The sequence below is a fragment of the Gobio gobio genome (assembly GCF_949357685.1).
Source record: "Gobio gobio genome assembly, chromosome: 3".
In the NCBI taxonomy this organism is placed as follows: Eukaryota; Metazoa; Chordata; class Actinopteri; order Cypriniformes; family Gobionidae; genus Gobio; species Gobio gobio.
The window spans coordinates 65719877-65727879 of NC_137099.1; positions in this window are offsets into that span (position 1 = coordinate 65719877).

Sequence of the window (8003 nt, forward strand, 5' to 3'; positions counted from 1 at the left end):
AAACTTCACCCTGGCCTGAGTTTTCAAAAAAGTCCAGTTTCAGTAACCGGATACTGCGTTTGCGTGTGGACGAACAGCCAAACCGCGTAGAAAAAGCTGCGGTTTTGAAAATACCTGTGTTCGTGTGGACAGGGCCTTAAAAATACATTTAATCTCTGAAGATCTCAGCAGAGGAGGATTAAACAACTCCACAAACAGCATTACCAGCTTCACACATTACTAACCAGATTTACTGTATTTCTATAATTTGTCTACAGTTCTTTTTGAGAATTAACAGATTTAGATGTTGATGTTTTATTGAACATGTTGTGGTGATCAGTGTTTCCTTTAGTTGGGCAGTTTGGCTCTTGGCTTTTTATGTGAGTTTATGGTCTTTGTAATAATGTTTACCAAAACACATAATTTGTTACCAAGAAAGCTAGAAACAAAGATGGTCAGGTGATATAGCTTTAGTCATCATATGATAAAATGATTAATCTCTGGCCTAAAGTGTTAATTCATTGTTATTAGATGATTTTCACCTTGTATGCCACAGATCAGACATTCTGAATTTTGATTTTTTTTATATATATATACCTGGACATTTTTAGACACACACAGACATCAAGAATCAGTATATGAATCCCAACAATGGTGACATGCTTTATGCTGCAATGATGGAAGCCATGAGTTTTATACTATGGTGGCTCCCAGAATGCATTGTGGCATGAAGCAAGTATGCCCCTGGCACAAATGGAGTAGCATTTGTAATTTAAAACAGTAATAATAGATACACTTTATTGGGGCTACGCATGTTAATTTCTTGAACCAAATAACTTTAACACAGAACTTTGATTTGCTTTTTGGGTGAGGGGGTTTTACTAGTTTATTCATCAACTATAATAACTATATGTCTGTTTGGTCCAGAAGCTATGCCAGAGTAATGCTAACTTTCAGGCTGGCCTACAAAAATACATCATCACTGCAGTGCTCTATTGTTGTTATCTGTGATTATGTGCATGTCCATGGATTCAGTGTTTTCTTTTAGGATGGTGGATTTTTGTAAACATTTTGTTTAGATATAATGTGGCCTTTATGGTTCCCTTAATGTTGTTGTTGTTGTATGGCCAGAGGGAATTATGCCATACCCTGGGTTTTCGTGAAATGCCACCATACAGCACTGATACTTTGGCCATGTTTGAACTCTGCCTAATATGCATAATTAATTTAGTGAATTGGGTGCTAAATCAACGTGGACGACACCATCAGGGGATGCAGTTTATTCTTGGTGAATTCAGCCACAACACTTTGTGTTTTATTTCTGCTGATCTCTCACCACATTCATGACTATTCACCCTGTAATCTACTTTAACACTCTGTAGAGTGGGACCATATGTGCTCTGAGCAGTGTTAATTTAACACTGGGGATTTTACTGTGTACATGAAAATTAAGTTCTGAACTTACCTCAAAATATGCAACAGTTTAAACACCCAGAGTTAACAGGTTTAAAGCCTCAGAATGGCGTCTCGTCTTCCTCCTTTTACTGTCGTTTCTGCCTGGTTAAGGTGTGTCTTTTTATTGTTTAAATTTTTTTTTGCAACTCTACTAATATGAAAAACAATCTTACTCCCTCTAGTGGCGCAAAGCGTCATCACAGTTTTAACAGGACTAGTCATTTTTCTGCTTTACCTGTTTACAGTGGAGCTGAACATGGGTATCAAGTGTGTCAGTGGTCTCTCAGACCCAGCTAACAGATTTTTGTTATAATAACGTTCTCCAAGGTATTCAACAATTCAACATTCTGGGAACGTTGATATGTAACGTTCCTTAATGTTAATAGAATGTTATTTAAAGGTTAGTATGATGTTCCTGAAGCATTCTCTCAATCATTCCAACACCTGCTGTGAACAAGCACTGACAGAAAGAGAAATAAGAACACAAACTACAACTACAACAGACTTCAGGAACAGCCTTAGATGAAATCAACTGAAAATAAAAGAAGACTTTAAATCTCTCAAGCTCTCATCAGAGAAGTATTGAACAGTAATAACAAATAATCACTCATTAATGTTGCTTGCGGTTTCCATAGTGAACAGTGGTAACTATTTTATCAGTGGCTGTTTGAAATGGCACACTAACTTACTGCTTAGGCTACTGCCCAGTTTACAGTGCATATTGCCTATTTTGTTTAAGAATAGTGTGTGAAATAGTATACAATATGCAACAACAAAAAAATTCAGAGTAGTATGCCACTGTGTTTTCACATGACAAACATTGAACATTAATCCAGCTTCTTCCCTTACAAATAAACATCAGCCATATCCTAATCATCCAGGATTGAAACCTTTTTCAATGTGCAACCCTGAGTGAAAATGTCTTACCTTTTAGCTGTCCTCACCAACGTTCTTGATCTAACCAAGTTTGTTGGTGTAAAGTCAAGTTTCAGTGAAATTAAATAATGTTTTTTCACTTAAAATCAGTTGATTCACTTTTATTTTGCTTGACAAAAAAATACACATACAATATAAAAAATGTTAACATAAAAATGTGCTTAATGAGGTAACATAAATTAACTGATTTGATTCAAGTCAAAAATATAATGTTGGAATCAAATTGACTATATTAGGGTTCATATTATTAACCCTCCTATTATCTTTGGGGTCAATTTGACCCCATTCAATGTTTAACGTCTGTAAAAACACGATTGACATCATTTTTTTTTGCTTTAGATTGAATGACTTTTCCTAATTTAATGGGGACAACTCTGTAAACATAAAATTAACATGATGATATTTTTCCAATGTCCTGTACACATTTTGTAGCATCTGTGTTCCTTGGGGTCAATTTGACCCCAGGCTCTTTTAGCTGTATAAAATATAAGAAATATAAACATTTTACATCCATTTGTTTAGGGTGTTTTATTGAGGTCACTATAACATGCTATAATTTTATATATTCAATGTAACATTCAAACAACTTCCCTCTGATTTAGGGCTCTAATCTAACCTAACCAAACCATTAGTGGTGTCAACAATAATCGATTCAGCGATGCATCGCAATGCGGGGCATGCACGATTCAGCATCGATGCGGCAAAGTGCCATAATCGATTATGTCACCGTTTATTTTCTGGCCTTGAGTTGGCCAATAAAGTTGTGAAGTTTCAATTACTTCCAGGGTCATAACAACAACAATCAAGATGGCTGAGGCGGAGGGAGATGACCGCGATAGACGGGTAATTAAAAACGCACCCAAAGCTTGGAAAGCGGACATCTGGGCACATTTCGGATTCTGACGCCGGCTTCATACCGCACGTCAGTACTAGCAGGAGCGGTGGGTATGGAGAGCGGGAGCCCGCGCCCCCATTGTGAATTCACACTGACAGCGTTTGTCTCGCGCATCTCGTATATTGCAAATACAGACAAATATTGTACATTATGTCACATTTTCCGGTCTTCTCCTCCGAGCCCCGTCTGTCTCGTGCTTTGATTTATGATGGGCAGCATATGCTGTGATTGTGAAACACACGGGGCACTTCACTACATGATTTCATGGTGAAATTTGTTATTTTCCATGTTAATCTGGTCAGTTTTGATCAAGAACAATCCACTGTGGCTTTAAATCAGCGTGAGCAGCGCGGCAAAAATAGACTCTGCGCCGAAACGATCGCGGCACTGCTGCTTCTCCTCCTGCGATGCGCTGCCGCGCCGCCTCTGCGTGCGATGTGAATGCTCTAATCTGTTAACATGGGCGCCGAAAAAAATATGCGCTGCTTACGCCCTGCTAACGCGCCTGCCACACTAAAATCAAGCACAAGAATTGACGAGTCCCTGGTGTCAACGTTACTGTGTGTTGCACTGAATATTTTTATTGCTGGGTGCCTGGGTGATGGTTGTTGTTACAATAGTGTGACTGTAATTACGGATTAATATTTGCACAGGAGTTCATGAAGTGCCCTGTCTTAGAGTTTTTTACTGTGTGTAAAAAAAACCCACTTATGTTCACTGCTGGAAAAAGTTGGCTTAGTTGGTTATTATTGCTCTATATAATTTCAAATGGTTCTAAAGCAGAGAGAAGAGAAACATTTCTCATTCAAAGCACTGAAAGCAGTGATTTATGTTTTCTTTTTCAGGTTTGAAAATGCCATATCCAATACCCTGTACCATTCAATTTTATTTTATTTAATGACATTTATGTCAAAGATACAGGAGAGTGACAATTCACACATAGCAGCCAATAAAATCTGTTGTTCAATATCTGACTGCTTGTATTGCCTCATGACTGATTAAAAATTTGCCTTGTTGTGTGCAGTAGAATTTTGATGCATCGCAATGCATCGTAGAATCGAATTGAATCGAATCGTTACCTGGTGAATCGTAATCGAATCGAATTGTGAGGGCAGTGCCAATGCACACCCCTACAAACCATACCTGTAGTATTGCGAGAACCACTAGTAGTTCACGTTATTATGGTCCTGCCCCACCACCTGAATGACAGGGTAGCCATAGTGCTGCTAATGTCATCAAAATGGTTCCAGGGCCCACCAGATATGCTGTCAGACATAAATGACCTGAGACATAAACTTTTGTAAAAAAAAAAAAAAAAATCATATTCTGGAGGTTTAAATTGCTGGGGTCAAATTGACCCCAGAGGGTAACAAATGTTACTAGATTTGAGGGTAACAGGAGGGTTAAGGGTTCAGGTAACAATATAGTTCCTTACAGGAACACCTGACACCTGTCAGATTTTTATTCAGCACGAGAGCAAAGTAAGATCTGAGCAGAGCTGAGATAAGCGCAACAGTCATTCTCAGTGCGTGTCCAGTCTGGCGCGTATTCTGATCGCATATGGAAACTAAACTTTCATAGGAATTCATTGAAAAGTTGAAACACTCACTTTGCTCTGCACCGCTCCGGTTATGAATGCCAGAGGCCGTGTGCATTTACATTCTGTGAGTGAGATCTCTCCCCTGTGGGCGGGTTGATAACATGCGGAACAGCTCCCTCTACTGGCTGTTGAGGGGATGTTAGATGTTCTATGTCCTGGATGATAGCAGGATTTAAACACAGAACGTCTAACATTTCACTGGAAACCGCTGCCCCCCGAATCACCAGAGGCGGCAGGGATGAAGTGGTTTTGAGAATAACGGGGTGGGGCGAGCAAATGTTTGACACGCACTGTCCCGCAGGGGCTGACTGGGCACCAGACCATCGGACTTCTTATATTGATGATAGTCCCAAGGTCTGCCCTGGGAGGTTGTTGAAGATGACGAGCCGGTCTCCAGTCTTTACGAAGGAGAGCTCGACTCGCCACACTCTGCTTATTACCCCCCTAAATCTTGAAGGACCGAAGAGAGGTTGTGTGGCTGACAGACCCTCCCCTTTAGTGCATTGAGGAAGAAACTGAGTGGGGACCTTCCTTGTGTTTCTTCCACTCCTTTAAATCTGGCCACTACAGAGTTAACTGAGTCACCTAATGAACCACTCAAATCCTTCAGCCTGATATGCCTGCAAGACTGTCCACTTCTATTTATTATTCTTATAAATCATATACAATATACATTTCATATATACAGTGAGGAAAATAAGTATTTGAGCTATTTTACAAGTTCTCCCACTTAGAAATCATGGAGGGGTCTGAAATTGTCATCGTAGGTGCACTGTGAGAGACATAATCTAAAAAAAAATCCAGAAATCACAATGTATGATTTTTTAACTATTTTTTGTATGATACAGCTGCAAATAAGTATTTGAACACCTGTCTATCAGCTAGAATTCTCACCCTCAAAGACCTGTTAGTCTGCCTTTAAAATGTCCACCTTCACTCCGTTTATTATCCTAAATTAGATGCACCTGTTTGAGGTCGTTAGCTGCATAAAGACACCTGTCCACCCCATACAATCAGTAAGAATCCAACTACTAACATGGCCAAGACCAAAGAGCAGTCCAAAGACACTAGAGACAAAATTGTACACCTCCACAAGGCTGGAAAGGGCTACGGGGAAATTGCCAAGCAGCTTGGTGACAAAAGGTCCACTGTTGGAGCAATCATTAGAAAATGGAAGAAGCTAAACATGAGTGTCAATCTCCCTCGGACTGGGGCTCCATGCAAGATCTCACCTCGTGGGGTCTCAATGATCCTAAGAAAGGTGAGAAATCAACCCAGAACTATGCGGGAGGAGCTGGTCAATGACCTGAAAAGAGCTGGGACCACCGTTTCCAAGGTTACTGTTGGTAATACACTAAGACGTCATGATTTGAAATCATGCATGGCACGGAAGGTTCCCCTGCTTAAACCAGCACATGTCCAGGCCCGTCTTAAGTTTGCCAGTGACCATTTGGATGATCCAGGAGTCATGGGAGAAAGTCATGTGGTCAGATGAGATCAAAATATAACTTTTTGGTCATAATTCCACTAAACGTGTTTAGAGGAAGAAGAATGATGAGTACCATCCCAAGAACACCATCCCTACTGTGAAGCATGGGGGTGGTAGCATCATGCTTTGGGGGTGTTTTTCTGCACATGGGACAGGGCGACTGCACTGTATTAAGGAGAGGATGACCGGGGCCATGTATTGCGAGATTTTGGGGAACAACCTCCTTCCCTCAGTTAGAGCATTGAAGATGGGTCGAGGCTGGGTCTTCCAACATGACAATGACCCGAAGCACACAGCCAGGATAACCAAGGAGTGGCTCTGTAAGAAGCATATCAAGGTTCTGGCGTGGCCTAGCCAGTCTCCAGACCTAAACCCAATAAAGAATCTTTGGAGGGAGCTCAAACTCCGTGTTTCTCAGCGACAGGCCAGAAACCTGACTGATCTAGAGAAGATCTGTGTGGAGGAGTGGGCCAAAATCCCACCTGCAGTGTGTGCAAACCTGGTGAAAAACTACAGGAAACGTTTGACCTCTGTAATTGCAAACAAAGGCTACTGTACCAAATATTAACATTGATTTTCTCAGGTTTTCAAATACTTATTTGCAGCTGTATCATACAAATAAATAGTTAAAAAATCATACATTGTTATTTCTGGATTTTTTTTTTTTAGATTATGTCTCTCACAGTGGACATGCACCTACGATGACAATTTCAGACCCCTCCATGATTTCTAAGTGGGAGAACTTGCAAAATAGCAGGGTGTTCAAATACTTATTTTCCTCACTGTATATTCCATATAAAATAATATATAATATATAATTCATATAAGCTTTGCCCATGAAAGCCGAAGTTTATTTTCCACATGGCTTCGTGGGGAGGTATGTCTCTTTAATGAAAATGCAGACCCAGGCGAGAGATAGCTCGTGAGCGTCTCTTCCACCTGGGGTATTCTCACATACCCACGCAATTTCGTACCCATGATAGTCGAAAATATTGATGTCAAGGGCACAAAAACCACGTGAAGTAAATGGTTTTCTCCATGACTTTGCCACCAGACAGAAACCTCAAGTTCACTGCGTTTGGGGATCTTATTCACGGTGCTAGACAAACTGTGCCCTGGCCACCGTGCGAACAACCACCTCGATAAATTCCTCGTATGGATTTACTATCATGTGATGAACGATCGCAGGTCGGCTGCTTGAGGTCCGCGGACCCAGAGATTCATCATCATTCCCTGCGCGAGCCGAAGAAACGCCAGAGTGCGCTTTGGGATCACGCGGGGAAACATGTAGATTCGGTGAGCAAGCAAGCGAAAGAGACGGACCCGTCTCTTGCTCGTCAAGAAACCCATTTGAGAGCCCCGAACACGGGTGCGGACTGAAAGTAGCCAAGACAAGCATAAAGCGTTCTAACTGTAAAGGTTCGCAATGCTCGCACTCGTCTGACTCAATTCAGCGACCGCATGCTCTTCCCCAAACACACACAGCAATACACGTCCGCATCCATTTGTGTCATTTGGAAGAGAACATGTATACACAGCGTTTACTCTGCTGACTCGTTTCCAACTGATTAGATTTCTTTTAACTAGAACTCTTTCCACTAATGTTTCTTTGTAACAGAGATGAGAAAGAGAGATACATCTGCACACTG